This window comes from Oratosquilla oratoria, chromosome 12 (genome assembly GCF_046742065.1).
Source record: "Oratosquilla oratoria isolate Oo_2021 chromosome 12, ASM4674206v1, whole genome shotgun sequence".
Lineage (NCBI taxonomy): Eukaryota > Metazoa > Arthropoda > Malacostraca > Stomatopoda > Squillidae > Oratosquilla > Oratosquilla oratoria.
Window position 1 is genome coordinate 26144092 of NC_134788.1, and position 23891 is coordinate 26167982.

Here is a 23891-nt window from a genome sequence, read left to right on the forward strand (position 1 = left end):
TTGGGAAGAGAGATGGGTGTCGGTGTGGCGACTATGAAGAAAGTGCTGAATGAGGATCTTTGCTACTCCTCACATAAGAGATGCAAGGGCCGACTACTCACCGCCTACCAAAAGCCAAGAAACTCCTCAACAAGGCCAAACACCCAGTCGAACCGGGGATGCTCTGGTTCTTCTCACACGAGAAGAACTTCTGCCAGGACCAGTTGCACAATGCACAGAACAGTAGGTGGTTAGCCTACAGTCTGCACAAAGTCCTGTGCTTCATGAAGACCAAGTTCCTTCAAATTGTGATGGTTTTTGGGCGTTTCCAGTGAAGGCCACAGCATGCCACCCCACATCTTTGAAGAGGGACTCAAGGCTCACTTCAGATGGCTATATTGAGTTGCTGTCCACTGCTGTCAAGCACTGGGTGGAGAAGGAGGCTGTGGGAAGACCATATGTTTGACAGCAGGACTCGGCTCCATGTCACACCTCCAGGAAAACCCACAGGTTGCTGTTTGAGAACGTCTGCAACTTCACCAGTCCCAACATCTGGCCCCCAACTTGCCTGATTGCAATCCCATGGACTATTATGTGTGGGGTGCAGTTGAAAAAGACACCAATTGCACCACCTGCAGCACCAAGGACGAGCTGATGACCAGGATCAAACTGGTGTTCAGGGATCTCTTGAAAGACACTGAGAAGGCTGTGCTGCTGGTTTGGGTCCCACCTGGAGGCCATGGTGGAGGCTCAGGGCAGCTTCTTTGAGTGAACTGTATCTGGCAAAAGATCCTCTAAGAGATGGACTTTTGAATTTCGAGAATACATCAATTTTTGGCCAATATATGACATTTTTCTTTACTTTTTGAAAGTGTCAAATTTACCCTGAACACCTTGTATTAGGACTTATATATTTCTATTGTTGGTTCTGATTGACAATTGTAACAAATACATGAAAATTAAATGATTAACCACTTCAGTACGAGTCAAATTCTCGTGCACAGCATTGGCTGTCATATGTACAATGCATCATACTACTTGCATAATAAAATATAAAATCACTGCTGTATTACTCGTTCTTTTACTTTGAGTAATAATAAACACAGAAAATGTGATCAAACCAGTTCATAGAATCCAGGGGTAATTCATGTACAAACTACAAAAAGATAAATATGATCAAGATGCCAATGCTGGCATCATCTTGTTCCTACTCACGCCTCATACCTCCATGGGCATCATTGTACTGAAGTGGTTAGAAACTGAAGGACTCCTTGTTGCATTATACTTTTTACAGATTACAATGCATCCAGCATTCGGTGCGTGGAGCTGGTCCTTCGAAGAATGCCTTTTTTTTTCTATTGCTTTCCTAAAGGACTACTCAAACTGTCAATTTGTCAAATGCAGTCAGTGCAGGTGTTATGCCAACATTAACTCATGTAATTGCAATGAACAACTAAATCTAACCCAGAGCATGGATATCTAACTAAATGCCTGGAATTCTCACCTATTTTAAAGGCTTCATGAGTTAGACTACTAAAATGTGGAAAGTCTATCTTGGCAGTGTGTGATTGCACCTCACATGTTTTCTTGAGCCAGTTTTGTGTGCTAAGCATGACACATTGGGTATGGCAAACTTCTGATCTGATTGGACAATCATGCCAGGATCATTAGCTTTTGAAGTCCTACCCTGTATTTTACTTTTCAAGAAGTTAGCTAAGAGTTCCTTCTTCAACTGCCAAATATTTTTAGGAACAATCTTTTTTTTTTCTTTACTGTGGCAGGCAGACATAATCTCCTGAAGCCCACAAACAGTAGCACAGAATTTGCATCTGCACTTCTACAAGCCACAACAGAGTGCAGATAAGTTCTGGGAGTTTTTTTGTTCTCCAATAGCCATTTTCATTCATCCATAGTTGTTCACACTTGTATTTTGTATTTGGCTTTATGAAATACGGTTTTAGGATAACTCTGTTTCCATTCATAGTGTCTAACAAATTCTGGAAGCACATCTTTATGCTTCAAACAAAATTCATCAGACCTCCCTTCAAAGGTGAATGCATCATCAGTTTTAGCAGCATCATGTTCTCCAAATAGGCCATTTACTACAAATTTCTTGAGTTTCCTGAGGGGTGACTACTTTCTTTGAGATTACATGGTCTTTTATTAGTTTCATATATAAATATTTGGTGGCCACTGGAAAAGAAAAAAAAAAAGGCCTTCAAAACTGCCTTTTCATCACAACCCATCCTAACATTTGTAGCATCCAATTTACAACTCAACTTTGACCTGATGCATCACAAGAATAGTATGTTCCATACTTCTCATTCCAATGCAGCTTCACTGTTTGTTGCTATGAATGAATTAAATTCCTGATTTGTCATCCTATGGTAGAGCACCATATCAGGTAAATTGCTGTCCTTCAAGAATGAGTTCTATTATCCCATTCCCTGTACAATCATCAGCTAAAATTTCCTCCTTACTGCATTCTGCTTCCTCTTTCTAGTATTCAGTGTCTATTCCTGGAGTGCAGGTACGTCCACTCTATCACAGTGGTTTTGGAATTTGCCATGACAGGTGTTTCCCTCTGGGTAATTCCCTATATATTCAACTATTGCAGGACCCCGAGCATGCACATTAGCCATACACTCGGGGAACTCAAACCAGGTTATGCGTTTCTTGTAATTATCCTTTCTGGTCAGTGACGTATAGTACCTGTGCATCTTAAGGATATGTTTGAGCTCTGGCTGTGGTTGCAGTGGGATCCATTTTACTTTCTTTTCAACCTTTTTGGCAGTACAAAATTCACCTTTTCTCAAAGATAACAATCTCAAAGAAAAATCTTCTTTCAGTTCGAAATGCATATTAACTGTTGTTCCCTTCTTACTGTTCCACGGTCCACAATCATCTGGATACATCCTATGCTTTAGTTTTCCTACCGGCTGCGGATTCCTGATCAGATAATTGATGTTGCTTTTAGGACCTAAGGGAATTTTGGGCAAAATGCATTCTGCACCAGCCAACCGTATGCTGTTAAAACACTGCTCAGCGGTGAGAGGTTTCAATGGCTCTTCTGAATTGCCAGCACTTGAATGGTCATCTGTTTCAGGATGGACATTGTCAGATCTGGATATGTCAGGGTTACTATCTGAAGGCGACATATCCGAGGAGGGAACATCCAAAGGAGTCACACCATGAGGGGAGCACTCAGATCTCAAAAGACCAAGGATGCTGTCATTAGGAGACAAATCTGGGGAGGCAAGAGTTTTGTTTACAGTAAATACATTTTCAGGAACACAAAATCATCTTGTTTACTTAGTTTACAATCATCCAATAATAAAACTGAGTACTCTGTAACAATATACAAATAGATTTTGCTTTGATCAGTGTTGGTCTAACAACTTGGTTTTAAATAATTTTCCGTGAAGTGGCGTCATGAACCTATTTTACAATCGACCCTCCATTTAATGGACTCCAATGCAACGGATCCCCCATTTAGTGTACAAAAAACCACATCCGTTATAAAGCCCGACAATGGCCCAATCATCTGTAGCTGCATACAGTTGTCCAATCCAAGTCATTCATCCATTGTCATCCAATACTTTACAGAGATATGTCAACCCATAAATACACCATGCTGCCCAAGAAAGAACTTTATCTCTATTCATATATTTCATGTTTACCTGCTGTTTGTGTTAAAACTAATCAATAATAAAATATTACCATATTTCCAGGCACATTAAAAGAAACCAATAAAAGTATAACATACCAAATTGCCAATAACAGGTCTGTCATTTGCCAATCCAGTCTGTTCTTTTTACATTTGGCAGGAACGCACTGGTCGTTGCACACATTTGTCCATGAAATGGAGGGTCAAGTGTTCCGACTCTGCTATTCCATAGTTTCAATCGAAGAGTAGAACCGACCTTCTAGAAGAGAGGACAAAACCGAGTTGGCCCATATGACTGAGGATTTTCCCTTCCAGCTCAAACGCGCTGTATATGCACGTACTCTCCTACGATGCACTTGAGCATGTTATGCACGCAATTATTCAAAGGTTGAACTGCAGACTTTCACTCATGATTGTAAACTCTTGAAAGTTGCATTCTAGCTTGTCACTATATGGGTTTATCCTTCTATCATGTGTTTTAAATCTAAGAATTCATTATTATAAAAAAACATATGAACACATATGTATACATATCACTGGTGAGAAATATAGTGCATATATGTATATACATACACATATGTATGTACATATACCAATGACTATATCTTCATTACAAAGGAAGTAGCCAAAGCCAAATGCACAAATCCACTCCCACCCATTTCATCCCCCACATACCCCACTTCCTTTCACCACCCCTCCCTCTCTTCTTGGCTCCTCCTGGATGACGGGTCATCCCTGCATCTCACCCACTGCCCTGGATTAGAAGCAAGACACAGCAGATCCAAAGCAAGGTTGCTACAGTTAATTGGCGACCCCCCTCCTCATGTAGAAAAAGAGAAGACAGGGAGAAATCCTTTCGGGCAGCATTAAAATATTATTCACACATACTCCCTCACCTTCCCCTATCCATTCATCACAGCATCATCCATACACAACCATTCTCCACTCACCCCTATCTTCTGTTTTCTCTTTTCTTCAACAGACATTCTCCTCTTTCTCAATGCTTCTATTACTCCATCAATCAATCTCAACCTTAGTCACCCCCTCCACCTCTGCCTTCCACAATTCTTTTTTTAATCTTTCTTCACTCGTTCTTTCCATGTGCCCAAACCATCCTAATACTCTTTCATCAACCCTATCTTCCAGCTGTGTTTCCACCCCCAGTCTCCTCCTCCTCACCTCCTCGTTTCTCTATCCAGCTTAGTAACCCCAACCATACTTCACAGGCATTTCACCTCAAATACATGTAACCTCTTGAATATGATATACCTATGTATACATCATGAGCTAGTGAGGTATAGCTACTGCCAGCAAAAATCTCAAGACCCAAATTTCAACATATGGGACATATCAATCTGTAAATAAATACTTGAGGTGATACATAATTGTTGGTGGAAGACCACAATGCATTTGAAAGCATACAAAACAGCCACTCACTTAACTGCAGTGGAAGTGCCTCTTATGTCTTTGAGATGTCTCCAACTTTTAGGACCCACTGTTTTACCATAAAAATAACTCACTGATTTTACTCTAATTCAGCTTAGTTTAAATTCTACGGTAACTTGGAATTGGTTACCATGTTAAATTCACCATTTCTTGAATTGAAGGAAGAGAATTACATAAACCTGGTCATAGCTGTCTCTTCACATTTTCACCACATTCTCTGGGAATGCAACAATATATACTAATTACTAAACTGTTTTCATACTTACTTGGTAATGTCTTGAGGTCCTTCTTCACAATCGTGGTGTCCACAGGCTAGATCTGGTGTCTTTGTACAAAGTGTCCACCTGATCTGGTATGATGTTCAATAGATCAATAATCTGTACCACTTACAATCACAAAACAAATGAAAACATGTGAAATGTTTCAATATATTCGGCCAATGAGTAGATTCAATACTCGTATTCTTATTTGAATAAAACCACAAAACAGGATTTATTGCATTCAAATATTTACTCCTGTATCAATATCCTTCAATATCAATATACACTCTATTAAGGATTTGTTGGTAAACCTTGTTCCTGCTGTGGTGTTCCTCAAGGAGATAAAGCATTTATAAACATTCTTCCCTGACCCTGAACTCATGGTTTCATTAAGGTTCAAAAACCCAACTTGTCTTTGTTTCAATGTGTAAAAAGTCTAATGTAGGACACTTCAATTGTTGACCCGACATTACCTCATTTTTTACACCTTTTTAAACACCTGATATATCAATTATTTTGCTTCATAATATTAAATAGTACTTAATATATTGTCTTCATTATCAACCAAGAAAACAATAACTTATCTGAAATGAGCAAAGTATAAGGATTACAAAGGATTACAAAGGCGGAGCATGCTGACAGGAGACCGTTTGGTTCATAACTAGGTCGGATGCGGAAAAAATGATAGTAACGATAAATAAATAAGTAGATATAAATCATAATTATATAAATAATAATAAATAAAATAATGAAATAATTGCAGAGGTATAGTTAGATAGTAAACAAACAGGTAAATACTAAATAATAATAGACATATATCTAATAATAAATGAAAAACAAACAAACAATAATATACAAATAATATATAATAAATGGCAGGCATTATAGCATCTTGCTTAGGTGTTTATCCAAATGAATCTTAAAGCTTCAATCCTAATGAATCATACTTCAGTAATTTGTTAGATATGTGTGGTATTAGTCAATAGAGGAAATTTTAAGTTTGAGCAGTTCATATATCCTTGTGTGAGGCACCTCAAGCAGTTTTTGCCATTAAATAAAAAACAGGGTTTATTTTTAGAAGTGCACAACTAAATGATATAGCAATAAGAAATTAAAAATGTTATCAATTAAATATCAACATGTTTTTCTTAGCAGAAATCAATTAACAAAAAATCTTGCTAAAAGCAAATACACTACTGAATAATGCTGTGACAATGGATTTGAGATACCATGTTGTTGTCTGTCCAGCCCCACCAATGTCAGTTTGATGATGGCAATGGCTATTTACCTAATTTTACCTAGTTGTATTACACATGAAGGGAGCTATGTTCATGGTGACCCGTCTTTGTATCTTTCAGCATCAAGTTTTTTCTTAAAATCTTGAATAGTATTTGCACACACTGTTTCTTTATCTAAGTTATTCCAGATATCAGCACTCTGTGTGGGAAGCTATTTTTTCAGATCGCTTCTATAGTTATCCTTTTTGAGTTTCTTTTCAAGACTTCTTGTTTTTCCATTGTCATTTTTAGTACAGTAAATCATTCCTATCAAGGGTGTTCTGCTCCAAGTGACGTCATATTATAATTTTTTAAAGGGTGTTACAGACCTGGGCATCATGCTTCTCATGAAGCTATGAAATTCTTCTTTACCCTGTAGTCCAATCAGATACCAAAACCAGATGTCAACATCTCTGATAATGATGGCAATCATAATGGCCTCTAGCATTACAAGTACTGCATTACTAAATACAGGTTAGGTTAGGCCAATTTATATTTTTCTTAACTTCAGCATCTATCAAAACAAAGTCTCAAACACTTGTCAATGTGTTCGTTATCATATTGCTTTTACACACTTTTTCTGCTATTGATTTCCAAGAAAAACTTAATGTTAAAATATTATCATTTACAAAATATTTAATTTTTAATTCATACATCATTTGTGTACACTTCATTAGATTTACCAGAAATATAAATAATTTTCTAACATATATGTCTGACTTGAATAATGACTAACTTTAATAAACAAACTTGCTCATTAAGCTCAAAATTCTTTGTCTTCATCAAGGCTATGATTTAAATAAAAACTAAAATATAATGAATTCATAAAATATAAATTTGTGACATTACATATCTGACAGAGTGAAGATGTTCTGACTAAAATGTGATAAGTTGTAATATCACTTAAAAGTTGTATAAACAAATAGGGCCAAAATGTCCTGAATCTAGAGCATTTGATAATTTGGACCATGGGCATGGAAACTAGGATGTTTGGGCCAATGCACAGACATAAGCTCACAAAATAAAAATAAATTTTAAATTTATTTTTTCTTGAATTGAAGGACGAGATTTACATAAACCTAGTCACAGCTGTCTTTGTTTACATCTTCACTATTTCCTTCAAAGACGCAACAATCTTTACAAGTTGCTGCACTCTCTTTATACTTTGGTCTTCACGTCTTTTTCCTTACAGTCGTAGTGGTCCACCAGCCAAATCTAGTGTTTTAGTACAAAGTTTCCACTTCATTTGACATGACGTTCAACAGATCAATAATGTGTACCATTTCCAAACAAAACAAATAACACGTGAAATGTTTCAATATTCATGTTCTAATCTATACTTACTCGTCCTTAACACGTCCAATGGGATATGTTGCGTTCAAACTTCTATTTCTGCATCAATATCCTTCGGCGTAAACTATTACCATGTCAACTCTTGTAGATTATCTCTTTGTAAAAAGAACAAACGGTCCTGCACAACCACTTGTATGCACAACAGACTGTGATGACACACCACATTGAATCTCCCCTGATTTTTTTATGGAACGTGGCATGTTACAAAGTTCGTTAGCTATTTGCCGCTTAGTGAAGAAATACGTCAAGGTACTACCTAGCAAATCTCATACTGTTCAAAAGTATAAAAAGACTACCGAAGAACATTCGAAGTAGTAAATATAACAAGCAATAGTAAATATAGAATATATTACTTCATAATGTAACGAGTTAAGTGTTATTCTGGATAATATAACAATACCATGGTTCTAGCGCCGATGGCACTGGAAAGTTTCCCAGAATATTTTTGGAGTCTATATTATAAATACTGTACATTCAAATATTCCTTCAATATGTATAAATCTACTGATGATGGCGGAATTACGAGATTTGGGTTGGTTATTTATTTCGAAGCCGATTCACTCATTGTTCATGCAATGCAACCGAAATATTATTTTTTATTTTATTTTCTGCTTATTCATTTATTTACTTGTTTACTTTCCATAATATAATTGTATTGGTTTATTTTTGTTGTGTTTACCAGAAGGGTACATTTAACTGTAATCCTTGCAATGCTAATGTGGGCTGCGACTGTAGGAGAGGCAAGATTCTCCATCAGGAGTAACTAAAATTAAGAAGCCGCGTTTATCTGCCTTTTATATTTTACTTATGAACGTTTTCACGCATGAACATTTTTGCCCCGCATACAAAGAAAACAACAACAACTCATTAGCCATTAATACTAATCTTGTAATATAAAATTTAACTGACATAATGCATAAATGTGCTGGCTATGGCCGTGTTAGCTTTTTTAAGGTATTAGTTTGGACAAGATTAGAATTTATTCTCACAATAAGTGACAGTGAAAGAGTAAACTCTTATTTCAATGTCAACCTATGTTGAATTAGGCGACTTTCCGGCAGAGAAGTCAGAGACCACATTCAATCCCTGGCTCTGTCCCTTGCGGTGAACTCCTGGCTGGAACGCCTCTTTGCCTCCTCAGTAAGGGAGTTCTTACCCGAACTGCAACCCCAGGAAGAATGCGACCTCCAGGCTCTATTGGAAAGCGCGAGCAGAGCCCTGAAGCATCAGGCGGCCTGCCTCTCAACGTCTTGGGCCAACTTCGAGTCCCGCAGGAGAGACACCATCCTAGGGGACCCCAGTGACCCCCTCCTCAGAGAGATTTATGCTCCATTGAAGAGGGCCCCCCTTCTAACCCACACGCTGATTCCCCCGGAAATGGTGGACTCGGCAATCACAAGCGCAAACCAATTGATGCATAACAGAGCCATCGAGAGAACAGCCGTCCCTAGCTCGAGGCCAAGCCATCGGCCCCTAGGTTCTCTCAGACGCAGAGGCAGCCTTTTCATCCCCCTAAGAGAGAAGAAAGGCCACCCCTCCATTCCAAGTCGAAAACACAGACAGCAAAGCTCCGCCCCTTTCCGAATAGAGAACCTAGACTCAAACATTATAGAGGCTCCGAACCCCCCCCCCCCCCCGCAGAAAATTCTAGAAATTCACCTGCCCGCCCGCAGAGGATAGGAGGTTGCCTCTCTCTCTACTGGAGGGCATGGGAAGAGGCCGGGGCGGACGACTGGACCATACAGGTCATCAAGGCAGGCTATCGCTTTCCCTTTCACACCGTCCCAAGCCTCTCCCCCTATCCCATCCAAATCAGCAGCTACCATCCGGACTCGGATCGCGGGCGGGCCCTAGCGGAGGAAATCTCCGTTCTGCTTCAGAAAGGAGCTCTAGAGGAAGTCTCGACTCCGGACCCAGGGTTCTACTCAAGGCTATTCCTCGTAGAAAAAGCAAAGCAACAGGGGGGTGGAGACCAGTCATCGATCTGTCTCTCCTCAACAAGTTTCTTTCCCTGACGAAGTTCCGAATGGACACCCCAGAGTCCGTAAGGGCGTCTATCAGGGAAGGGGACTTCATTGTGTCACTGGACCTCCAAGATGCCTATTTCCAAATACCAGTGCATCCCTCATCCAGAAAATTCCTCAGAATCGTCCACAAGGGCAACACCTTCCAGTTCACCTGCCTATGCTTCGGCCTTTCCACAGCACCCCAAGTCTTCACCAGAGTGTTCAAACTCGTTTCAGTGTGGTCACACTCCAAAGGAATTCGCCTACTCCGCTACCTGGACGATTGGCTGATCCTGGCACATTCCCCCCCAGCTATGCCAAGAACACCTGAGAATGGTCCTAACCTTCGTCCGCAAATTGGGCACCATAGTCAACCAGACGAAGTCAGATTCCATTCCAAGACAGAGAGTCACATACCTGGGTATGGTCCTGGACTCTTCCATAATGAAGTCCTTCCCAGTAGAGAAGAGAGTCCAGAACCTCACTTCTCTTGTTGTACAAGCACTATCGACCGGGTTCCTGACGGCGAAACAGTGCCAAGTCCTCCTGGGCCATATGGCCTCCGTCGAAAGGTTAATCCCCAGGAGCAGACTAAGGATACGACCTCTACAGTGGATCCTCAAGTCTCAGTGGTCCCCGCAAGGGGGAAACACCCGCCAACGCATCACCATTACCGGAGAAGTCAAGGATTCTCTTCTCTGGTGGAAGGACCCGTGCAACCTGCTCGTGGGGATGCCCCTCGGCCCATCTCCCCCCGAAGTCCTCCTATTCTCCGATGCCTCCAAGGAGGGCTGGGGAGCCCACCTCAACGACGATCACGTCAGCGGTTCCTGGTCCACAGTCGAGCGGACAGCCCATATCAACTGGCTAGAGTTGAAAGCAGTACTGCTGGCTCTCCGTCACTTCAAGGAGCAAATCTCGGGGAAAGTAGTGGGTATCATGTCGGACAATTCCTCGGTAGTAGCCTACCTGAACAAGCAAGGTGGCACAGTCTCACATGACCTATGCCTTCTGACTATGGACATCCTCAATTTAGCCGAGAATCTCCAAGTGTCACTCAGAGCTCGCTACATCCCAGGGAAGAAGAATGTCTGGGCTGACCGCCTCAGCAGAAGGAGTCAGGTAATCAGCACGGAATGGTCCATCCATCGGGAAGTAGCAAACCTCATCATCAACAAATGGGGCTCCCCTCTGGTGGACCTTTTCGCCACCAGATGGAATCACCAGCTCCCAATACATTTCAGCCCTCTCCCGGATCCGCTGGCAGCAGGAGAGGACGCTCTTCTGCAAAGTTGGGACAACCTCGACACTCACGCTTTCCCACCGTTTCCCTTGCTGCAGAAGGTGCTCCAGCGAGTAAGAAACGCATCCAACCTTCGGATGACTTTGATCGCTCCTTGGTGGCCAGAAGCCCCATGGTTTCCAGACGCCCTCGAGCTAGCAGTGGAAGAGCCTCTGGCCCTTCAGGGAAGACCAGACCTTCTACATCAACCCATCAACGGGGCTTGGCACAAGAACTCTTCAGCACTCAATCTTCACGCATTCAGACTATGGTCCAGATCCTCCTAAAGAAGGGTTATCCCAGAGAGGTGGCCGAAGACATGTCCGCTCCTATTCGCTCTTCCTCAGCTAACCTTTATCAAGGGAAATGGAATGCTTTGGCAAAATGGTGCCACTCCCGGACAATAATCCCAGATCAAGCCACCATTCCTGAGATTGCCTCCTTCTTCCACTTCCTCAAGAAGTCCAAGAAGATCTCCCTCTCGGCAGTGCAAGGCTATAGGGCAGCACTCAATCAGGTGTTTTCTCTGAAGGGAATGGATCTAGCCCTGTCACCAGAAATTTCCATGCTCTTCAGACATTTCAGAAAATTACATGTTTCCAAATTTGCTGATGATACAAAACTGTGCGGAATGGCAAATGATCACTTAAACCAATTAGATATTCAAGAAGATTTAGATAAATTACAGCAATGGTCTGAAAAGTGGCTAATGAAATTTAACACAAGTAAATGCAAGGTAATGCACATAGGTAAAAATAACAGTAAGTACGATTACAAGTTATTTGGAAATTTGTTAACAAAAGTGGATAGTGAAAAAGATATCGGCGTTTTTATCAGTAACGACCTCAAATCACCCAAGCAGTGTATTTCAGTCTCTGAGAAAGCAAATAAGATTCTAGGACTCATTGCGCGATCTTTTTATTTCAAAAGTCCATCACTCATTAACAAGCTATATATATCGTTAGTTCGTCCACATTTTAAATATGCTGTTTCCGTATGGTCACCGAATCTCATTATAGACATTGACAGACTGGAAAAAGTACAACGGCAAGCCACAAAACTGATTCCAAATAACAGAAATGAATGATACGAAAATCGACTAAAACATATGAACCTGTTTTCCCTAAAAAAGCGTAGACTCAGAGGTGACTTGATACAGGTCTTTAGAATTATAAAGGGAATTGACACCAAAAGTGACAAATTTTTCACATTGAATGAGAATCAGACAAGAAACAATGATCTCAAACTATCCGGAAATAGATTCAATTTGGAAGTAGGTAGAAACAACTTTGTCAACCGTGTAGTTAATGAATGGAATAAACTTCCTGCACAGGTAGTTCAGTTCGAAGCTTTAAGAATCATTTAGATAAACACCTAAGCAAGATGTTGTAATGATTATAATTGATTTTATATTATTTGTTTTTGTTTTGTTATCATTTGTCTGTCTGATTTTCATTTATCATTAGTGATATGTCAATTTTTTATAATTTACTATTTACCTGTTTGTTTATTATTTAACTATACATATGCATTTATTTGTGTATCTTATTTGTTATTTGCATCATTATAGTTTTTATTGATCATTTTATTATTTTTTTTTTTTGCATCCGACCTAGATATGGATCAAAAGGTCTCCTGTCGGCATGCTCCGCCTTTGTAATCTAGTATGTAATGTATATATATATATATATATATATATATATATACATATGTATATATATATATATATATATGTATATATATATACATATAAACAACCACAATGCACTTTCATTCTAAGCCATCAAAGGCCAGCATGCTTGAAATTGAAATGTGATACTACCCTGGACTCGAACCGGGTATCCTCATAACAGGTGCAAAAGTAACTTTCCAACTAGGCCATCTCTCTTGATGGCCTAGTTGGAAAGTCACTGTCGTACTTGTTATGAGGATACCCGGGCCGAGTCCTGGGTAGTACCACATTTCAATTTCAAGCATGCTGGCCTTTGATGGCTTAGAATTAAAGTGCATTGTGGTTGTTAAAATGTATCTCTAATCACTCTATGAAATGTATATCTAATCACATATATATATATACATATATATATATATATACATATATATATATATATATGTACAGTATATATACATATATATATGTATATGCGGTTGAGATGTGAATGTATATTAGATATGCATATTAACATGTATACACATATATAAATGTAGGACTGAACCCGGGCAACCATAGCACGTCTACTGAGAATCTGCTACCTTTCCTCATGCTTCCCGCTGGATACAGACGAACTCATGCCCGTGGTACTGAGGCAGTAACCAGCACATCGCGGCACGTCCGGTCACGATCAAAGCTGGTAAAAGTATACGATGTAAATGCGCGCTGCTATACGTGATTTTTCATGTACAGCGCCGAGGGAGAGGCGCCGCTGACAAGTAGTCTGTACGGCGTGGTCTAGGTGTGACGTGTCGTATCAGGTATTCGTGTTTGGCGAGCAGCCTGTCTAGGTGTCTAATGTGAAGTTTGTGTTGGTTGAGTGGACGGATGCTGGCATATCGGTGTAGGGACTCAGTGGCTTTGAAGTCGCTCGTTTGCGACCCCGTGATGAACACGACTGCAGCATCCTGAACCTTCTGATGGTCGTAGTTGTTAGTGGAACATGTAAGATGACTCAATCCCGAGGACAGTGTTGAGGTTTTAAGGCGCTTTAGACTTCCCAACACAGCTTTGGCTCTCGCTCCTTGTCCGCGGAAGTGTGGGGTCAAGGTAAGGCCACTACCCATTGTGCTACTCAGCACACAGGTATGCTCTTTTAACCCATTAAACTCCGATGACAAGATGTCTTGTCATTTGGTCAAATAAAACAAAAAATCATAAAACACCAAAATGTTTGATCAAACACCAGAAAAATATGACGTCAGTCCTCGCTTCGCTGCGAGCGAAGCGAGGATTGACGTCATATTTTTCTGGTGTTTGATCAAACATTTTGGTGTTTTATGATTTTTTGTTTTATTTGACCAAATGACAAGACATCTTGTCATCGGAGTTTAATGGGTTAAGACAAATGTTCGCGATTGTTCTGTTGGCGTTCTTGCAGCGGAAGAATACAGCTTTGCATTTCCACGCGCTGGTCTTGATGCTCCACCGTTGCTCCCACACGTGTAGGTTAATTATCTAGTTGTATCTTATCAGAAGGGGAGCTGTGTTCGTATGTCCCGTCTTTGTATCTCGCAGTATGGTCGAAAATTTGTTAGCATATTAGGCATTTCTCGTTAGCATGCTACTCACTTTGATTTTTGGAATCCAGAGTAAGTAGCATGCTACTGACTCTTGCTGCTGGCAAAAGTGGATAACTTGTTGGGAAACACTGAAGACGGCGGCACACTAGACATTTGTCGCTACCTTGGCACTTGTTTTTACACTTGCTTTGATATTTGGTATCCAAAGTGAGTCGCATGGTACTGACTCCTGCTGCCAGGAAATGTGGATAATTCGCTGGGAAGGACAATAGCAAGTTTGTTTACCCAGTTCAATGCTCAAACGAACCACCATCCGTGGGGTTTATACAAGATACGAGTAGAATGGAACATGTCTTTTTATTGATGCTGTATACTCATTAAATATATATATATATATATATATATATTTATATATATACATATGTATATCTATATATATATCTATATATATATATATATGTATATCTATATGTATTTATATGTATATCTATACACATATATATATATATATATATATATATATATATGTATACATCTATATATATTTATATATATATATATATATATATATGGAATTTGTGCTATCTTTTTTTACTACCGCAGTAAGTTTCGTTTACAATCACAGCCAAGTTGAAAATGCATTGTTACGTGTATCCAAAGATATCCGACTAAAACTTCGAAGAGAATGTCTGCCTGTGGTTCTAAAAATAAAGCAATTTTTTAAAGTTCCCTCACTAGGATGGCATACACACTTTAATAACTACGTCCTACCAACCATGGCCGAAGCTACAACCTTTTATTCTGCTTCTTCAGTTTCCGTAGCTTTCGTATGTGTATTAGCAGCTGAGATACTTTTACCCAGTCTTTCAGAGAACGGTACGCGTCTACAAGGTGGCAGGTGAATATTTGGCGTGAAACTTTGTTATTGTTTTCGCCAGTCACGGGAAAAACATACCCTGTGTGACGGATACTAGAGTTTGCTTGCAAAACAGGTAGCAAAAGTGAGTAGAATATTAGCCAGAAGCTCACTAGAGTGTTCAAATTAGCCACCATTCCTGGGGTTATATATGAAATATAAATGAACGTGAGCATGCATATTGTTTATGCAATAGCTATATCATAATACATAATGATTTAAGAGTAAGATTGCCTTGGGGCACAATTTTGTTTGACAAGTTTGATTATAGCTCAATTGAAGTGGCTGTTCTCACTGTATAACTATAACTCGATAAGCTTATCTCGCCTGTATGTTTTGGTAGTGGTTGATGGAGGGGCCAGGAAGGGGGTGGGTGAGTCTAACCTAACCCAACCCCATGTAAGTAGAGGTGGTGACAGATTAAATTGGGTTGGTAGGGTAATTTACTTTTCATTCAAGGGTGTCATAAATCATTATCTTATAGTTTAATCCATAGGCTTTTGGTGCTATTTCTACCAAAATTAACTAGTGGGAGTGTCCCCTGAAAATTAAAAAAACAAGAGTTTAGCAGTAGCAATCCATATCAAATTCACATGAATCACTCTTTGAAACCTTATATCTGACATCCTTGATAAGAGGACATGTTGTGGACCTCCAGATACTTTACAGTGAAGAAGGGAGGGGATTACAAAGGATTACAAAGGCGGAGCATGCCGACAGGAGACCTTTTGGTCCATATCTAGGTCAGACGCAAAAAAAATCATGTTAATAATAAATTAATAAATAGAAATATAATAATGTAAATAACAAATAAGATACATAAATAAATGCATAGGTATAGTTACATAATAAACAAACAGGGAAATAGTATATAATAATAAATTGACATGTAACTAACAATAAATGAAAATCAAACGGACAAATGATGACAAAACAAAAACAAATATAAAATTAATTATAATCATTGCAGCATCTTGCTTAGGTGTTTATCTAAATGATTCTTAAAGCTTCGAACTGAACTACATTGCACTACCTGTGCAGGAAGTTTATTCCATTCATTTACTACATGGTTGGGGAAGTTGTTTCTACCTACTTCCAAATTGAATCTATTTCCGGACAGTTTGAGACCATTGTTTCTTGTCTGATTCTCATTCAATGTGAAAATTTTGTCACTTTTGATGTTGTCAATTCCCTTTAGAATTTTAAAGACCTGTATCAAGTCACCTCTGAGTCCATGCTTTTTTAGGGAAAACAGACTCATATGTTTTAGTCAATTTTTGTATGATTTATTTTTAATATTTGGAATCAGTTTTGTGGCTTGCCGTTGTACTTTTTCCAGTCTGTCAATGTCTTTAATGAGATTCGGTGACCATACGGAAACAGCATATTCCAAATGTGGACAAACTAACGATATATATATATAGCTTGTTAATGAGTGATGAACTTTTGAAATCAAAAGATCGCGCAATCAGTCCTAGAATCTTATTCGCTTTCTCAGAGGCTGAAATACACTGCTTGGTTGATTTGAGATTGTTACTGATAATTATGCCAAGATCTTTTTCACTATCCACTTTTGTTAATGAATTTCCATCCAGAAGTTTTGCCATTTAGAGCAACTATCTGTTTTCGATCGTTAAACCAATTACTCGTCCAACTTAATACGCTACACTTATTCCGTGTGAAGCTAATTTAGAAAGTAGTCTTTCGTGGGGGACGGTATCTATAGCTTTTGCAAAGTCTAGATACATTGAATATATATTGTTTCTTTTGTCATAATTCGAGATGACTGTGTTGTAGAATTCGAGTAAGTTAGTCACGCAAGAACGTTTCTGTCTGAAACCATGCTGGCTATCATTTATCAAACGGTTACTTTCTAAATGATGTTCGATAGCATCTTTGATGATAGTTTCCATTATTTTTCCTACGATTAAAGTCAACTTATAGGCCTATAGTTGTTTGATTTCTTTTTGTCACCTTTTTTGAATATGGGAGTAACGTTAGCTAGCTTCCATTCTCTTGGGACATCTCCGGATATGATGGATTTCTTGAAGATGATTTCTAATGGAACAACAATCTCATTTTTCATTTCCTTTAAGATTCTTGGATGCCAACCATCAGGCCCTGGTGTTTTATTAACTTTGAGTTTATCTATACACCTTTTAATTTTTTCTTTTGTTATATTTACCGTAGTGAGTAAGTTTACCCTGGACTTTTCACAGGTTTCAGTTTGGAGCCCACTTTGAGGTGTACCGAGCTAAAATGATTGTTTGAAATATTACTCATCCCTTCATTTGAATATTCAAGTTGACCGTCAGCAGATAATAATGGACCAATGTGATTTCTAACAACCTTTTTATCTCTAATGTAGCTATAGAATTCTTTGGGATTCTTTTTGGATTTATCAGCAATGTTCATTTCGTATTGTCATTTTCTTTTCTTTTTTATTGTCTTTAGTAAAACTCTCTGTATTGATAAATAACTTTCATAGTTATTAGATGCACCCAAGCGCTTATATTTCTTATATGCCTGTCTCTTTTTAGCAATACTTTTTTTCAGTTTCTTTGTCGAGCCATTTTGGGCGAGCCAGATTTGGGAGACGTCTGTCCTTAAAAGGAGCCTATACCTGGAGATGCATGGCTGCTATCAAAGCCACCACCTTTTCCATATGTGCTTGGACTGTTGTGGCAGGTAATTAAAAGTTACTGCTAGAAATTGGGAAAAAGTATGGAGTTTGAAGCCAAAACTAGGCAAATGCAAGACAAAAGGCTGTGGGATGGGTGAAAGATATGCTTTGACTCTGCCACCCACCCTTATTGGACAAAAGGGCTTATTGGTGTATAATGTTGCCAGCAATTGTGACTGGTAGAGTTGAACTGGCAGCTGTGTTTCATTACATTGTAGTGAAACGGTATGAACAGGTGAAGGCAAACACCATCATAATGACCAGTTAGTTTGCCATTTTTGGAGTTTCCACTTTATATTCCCAACTGTATATGTTCACTTGTAATACATACCTGGGTTAGATGGGTGTCATGTGAGGTGTCTAAATGAGGGAGGTTCAGTGATGGTGGACTGGTTGGTGAGGTTGTTTAATATCTAAAAGAGTGCCGGAGGAGTGCCTGTATTCAGTAGTTCCACTGTACAGGGGAAAAGGGGATAAATGAGAGTGTAGTAGTTTGAGAGGTATCAGTTTGTTGAGTGTAGTTAGGAAGGCTTATGGGAGAGTTTTGATTGAGATGTTTATGAGAGAAACCAGGAGTAATTGGTAAAGTAGGGGTTGCGTGGATCAGATTTTTGTGTTAAGACAGAAATGTGAGAAAGATTTAGCAAAGGGTAAGGGTGATTTTTGGATCTTTATGGATTTGGAAAATGCTTATGACAGGGTCAGGAATGTATGGAAAGTTTTACAGATATATTGGGGTAGGAGGAAAGCTGTTAAGAGCAGTCAAATTTTTACAAAAGTAGGAGACCCTATGTTAGAATTAGAAATGGAGAGAGTGATTGGTTTGAGGTAAAGGTGAGACTTGACGAGAGATGTCATGTTGCCATGGCTGTTCAATGTGTACATGGATGGGGTGGTGTGCCACTTTAATCTTCTGCAATAGTGCATTCTCCCACAATCCTGTTGATGTGTCTGTCTAGTGATAGGTTGTCTTGTATCAAGACTCCCAAATCATTCTTCTCTTTTGTTTTTGTAATGGGTCCACTTCTAGAGGAATAGTTTAACCCCTTCCATAAGATGATGTCTATGCAAATGTCATGAGACACAATTGTGTCTGGCATTGGCGTCTTGATTATATTGATTTTGTAGTAGCTGAGTGGCCCCATATTCTGTGAACTGACTTGATCATATTTTGTGTGGTTATTAGTATTCAGAGCAAAAGAGAATGAGTAATACAGCTGTAACTTTATATTTCATAATGTGACTATTGTGATGCATCATCGAATCATCGTACATCAGGCTGCTGATGCTGCCTGTGAAAATTTGACTTGTATTGAAGAGATTAAGGATGGTCTTTTGCCACTATTGCCCATTTCCAGTACTTTGCATCTTGGTAATGAACTTCATTTATCATTATTGGATCCTTTCAAAAATAGTGTCTGGACATTTTTGCAATAGTCTATCATCCTTCTTGTTTTTCACTGTTCTCATGTTGGCATAGCATATTGTTCCATCATGTCACTGACGTAAACAAGAAATATTATTGATGCAAGCACTTATCATTGTGGAACTCTTCTCATTACCACTTTTCATCTTGACATCTTATCTTTTACTGTTGTCCTCTTGTATATTTCCTTCAAAGAAATCTTTAATCTATTCTAGTAGTTTGCCTCTCAGTCCTCCAACATATTCCAATTTCCACTTGAGTCAACTGTGAGTTCTGATGTGTATGTAGAGATATGATATTGATATAACCAGATATTAAATGAATATAATCATTGATCAGTATTAATAGCAGTCAAGTGGTAGTTGGTGATAAGTAGTGTGGATACATACATTATTCAGGTACAAAGGGACTTAACTATGAAATGGTTTGTGTACTCACTCACTCCGGTGGTGGTCGGGCCACTTGCTGACCCCTCACCGCTAGCACCAAATGCCTCCAGACTCTACGGTCCTGTGCCACTGTCATCCAATCGCGGACATCTGCTCCAGCCCTTTCCAGGTCCTCCTTCACGTTGTCCATCCATCTTCTGCGTGGTCTTCCTGGGAAACGTCTTCCTTCTACCATCCCATCCATCATCACTCTCTTTGGTATTCTTTCTTGTTCCATTCTTGCAATGTGGCCGGCATAATGCAGTCGCCTTGACTTTATGATATTCATGATATTTATTTGGCCTGATGTTTCCCTTAGCTCTTCATTATGCTGCCTTCTCCATTCTTGGTCTAGTTCGTCGAATACTGGGCCCAAAATTTTCCTTAGTTTGTGTACACAATCCATAATCCTATTATTACACTTTATTATATTTATATTGATGCATAAATACATGGAATACATTAGGTGAAATAGCCCAAGGTCAAGTAATATATGGGTTCAGATCAAAATATGACAATTAGAAATCAAGGATAATTAAGTTGGCACTGTACCTGAATTTGAGGCTAAGTATGACAGAAATTGAAGAATAGGAGATAGGACCCAACAAGTATTGCACCTTTCCTGTATATTATGATTAGGTCCATGTAATCAAACAAATACATCTCAAAGATTTAGATGTCACTCTTATAATCATATTTTTTCAGGGCCATTAGCAACATGACTTTGGGAGCCCTTTCTTTAAATTTCATGAATTTCTTATACATTGCAGAGACACGGGCAGTCTCTCAAACATCACATGATGAGCCACACAGGAGAGAAACCTACTCAATGTGAACTGTGTGATGCAGCACTCTCACGGAAGAGTAATCTCAGACAGCACATGATGACCCACACTGGAGAGAAGCCTTTTCAGTGTGACCTATGCGATGCAGCATTCGTACAGAAGAGTGATCTCAGAAGGCACTTTATGACCCACACAGGAGAGAAACCTTTTCAATGTGACCTATGTGATGCAGCATTCTCACGAAAGAGTGATCTCAGACAGCACATGATGACCCATACAGGAGAGAAGCCTTTCCAGTGTGATCTATGCAATTCTGCTTTCTCAAAAAAACTTTATCTCAGACGTCATATGATGGCCCATACAGGAGAGAAGCCTTTCCAGTGTGAACTATTTAATTCTGCTTTCTCACAAAAATCCGGTCTTAAACGTCACATGATGACCCATACAGGAGAGAAGCCTTTCCCATGTAACATGTGCAATGCAGCTTTCTCACAGAAATCTACTCTCAAATGTCACACAATGACCCACACAGGAGAGAAGCCTTTCCAATGTAACCAGTGTAGTACAGCATTCTCACTAAAACGTGATCTCATACGTCACATGATGACCCATACAGGTTAACTCCTAAGGGGCCCAGTAGTTGTCCTCTGGAGTAATTTTCTTTGGGGGGGTTATTGTCCATGGGAGTGGGGTGGTAAATGTCCTATATGATTCATCTCAAAGATCAAATGGTGACACATTTGAAAGAAGCCATAACAGTATGACCAATGTGATGCAACTTTCTTGCGAAATAGTTTCATCAGACTGCATATGATAACCCATTGGAGAGAAGCAATTCCAGTGGGATCTGTGTGATGCAGCTCTCATGAAATAATGGTCACAGATGTCATGTGCTTACACTGAAGAGACACCTTTCCAGAAGATTCATCTCAGACATCATGACTTTACCCACTCTGGAGAGAAGCCTTCTACAGTGTGACCTGTGTGATGCAACTTTCTCAATCAAGGATGATCTCAAATGTCCCGTGATGATGACCCCCACACCGGAGAAAGGCCTCTCCAGCAGTGTAACCAGTGATGTAGCGCTCTCTCTCACACAAGGGTGTTCTGAAATATCATGTGGTGTCACACATGGAGGGAAGCCTTTCTACCATGACCTGTGCAGTGCAGCTTTCTCATGAAGGACCAATATCAGATGGCATATGATGATCAACACAGGAGGAAAGTCATTCCAGTGTGACTTGTGCGATGCAGCTTTATCAGAAAATGTTTTCAAAAGTCACATGATACCTCACATTGCATTGCACATTTTTCAATAAAGATTGGAGCTATGTTGGAATATAATTGTTAGATTCAAACTTGGACCTATGTCATTCGAGGTGGAAATGAATATGACATTCTCTTCAGACAATACACACACACACACACACACAGTAAGTGCTAAAACTATACATGAATTTAAGAAAAAACTGGATGTGGAAAGAGACAACAGCAAAATACTAGTTAAACACACACACATATATATACTTAGCTTTTTTTGTTTTCCAACAAGTTGTTTAAACACAGTACTGTATGAAATTGTTATGTATTTAATGATGCAGTGGTGAAGTTCTTCATACACCACTGGAGTAGCTTTAGTGGATGTATTATAGGGCCAGAAAACATAAAATATTTTCATTATCTCAACTTATATTTGTTGAAAACTGATTTAAGCTTTAATGTTATATGTTATAGAACCAGTGGAATGCCATTTGATCTGTGCAAAACAAATTAATGAATTAGATATGTAAACAAACAGATGGACGATTGTAGCATCATTCATTAATATTGTGGAACTTCACAATAAAGAAAACAAAATTTAAATACTGTTTTGTTACAATACCTAAACCTATTCCTTACAGGCCATGCTGATCCTATCAAATGTTTTAATCTGTATCCATGGCTGGATTTAGGGCAGGACCAATAGGACCGCAGCCCAGGGCCCCATGCATTAAGGGGCCCTGCACCAACTCCATTATGATAATATAAGTTTTTTTTTTTTTTTTTTTTTGTGTGTGTGTGTATCGTGATAAAAAAAAACTAGTAACCAGCTGACCGTGACCGAGTGCTGAGCAGCACAGTGACTCTAAACAAACTCCGAGGTGGTTGACAGTATGTTTCTTGAAAACTGGGATGATATTTTGTGTGTGTTAATTTTTAGTAGCACATTGGGACAAAGTCGATTGGTTTCTGTGGCCCTTTTGAGTACTGAACACAAACTACTCAGGAGTGTTTGTATTTGTGAAGTAATTGAGGACTTTGCAAAAATCAAAGCCAGGAAGAAGCTATAAGATTTTGAGTGTTGTCTACTGCAGTCAATTTAAATTAGGTTAGTTTAGAATTTGCTCAAAGTTGAGGATATAAATCATAACACAATTAGTTTTTTGTTCATTTTCTCAGTGCTGCTCTTTCACATTGTGATGTAGTACATTGGGTAAATAAATTCTCTTTGATAAAGGACTTTTATTATTACATGCATCGTAAAATTTGGTTTCCTGATTTTCCTACATTACTACACCTAATGAGTGAGTAGTTGGTGAATTTGCATAAACATGATTATTAGTATATGGCAAGTTTACTAAATGCTAATGGGAGGCGAACCTGACAGGGCCCTGCAGCATGTAAATCTGGCCCCATCTGTATCCATGACATGAAACACATTAATATAATGTTCATGTATACATATGTGCTACAGCTTGGTTATTGAGAGAGAACATAAATACTTAAGAAAGGGACCCTACTTTCTGTAAATTAGTATATGAAATAGAATATCGTGACTTGGTAATGTAATAAGCATAGATAGTATAATGTCAACTTCTCGACCAGAAAAATGACCAAGGAATTCTGTCAGTATTAATGAATAAATAAAAAATGAACATGTCTGTTTTTGGCAAAATTATCTAACCGGTGATTTGGTAACACTCTACGAGAACCTGATTGCCTGAGAGAGTGGTGAGGTCACGGCAATGGGGACAACTGATTGGTAGTGATGGCGTCATGGCAACGAAGACGACTGATTGGGCGAGAAGGCTGACGTCACGGCAACGAAGACGATTGATTGGCCGCTCGTAAAGCGAGCAGCGCCGAGGGCCAAGCGCGCATGGCGAAGT

The 23891-nt window shown here is 39.2% G+C and overlaps 1 protein-coding gene across 3 annotated transcripts in view; it reads right to left on the minus strand.

Moving 5' to 3' along the window:
• The window catches only part of LOC143031135 (uncharacterized), a 15594-nt gene extending 7425 nt beyond the window's left edge, over window positions 1-8169 (minus strand). The window contains exons 1-3 of one of the 3 annotated variants that reach the window (XM_076194623.1): window positions 7974-8169; window positions 5359-5441; window positions 3746-3905 (exon numbers count right to left, since the gene is read on the minus strand). The gene's annotated coding sequence lies outside the window, so the exon portion shown is untranslated. Of the gene's footprint in view, window positions 1-101; window positions 527-3745; window positions 3906-5358; window positions 5442-7973 lie in introns of those variants that run through there. The other 2 variants (XM_076194622.1, XM_076194624.1) reach the window with 2 other exon arrangements.
• Window positions 8170-23891: the final 15722 nt, after the last annotated feature.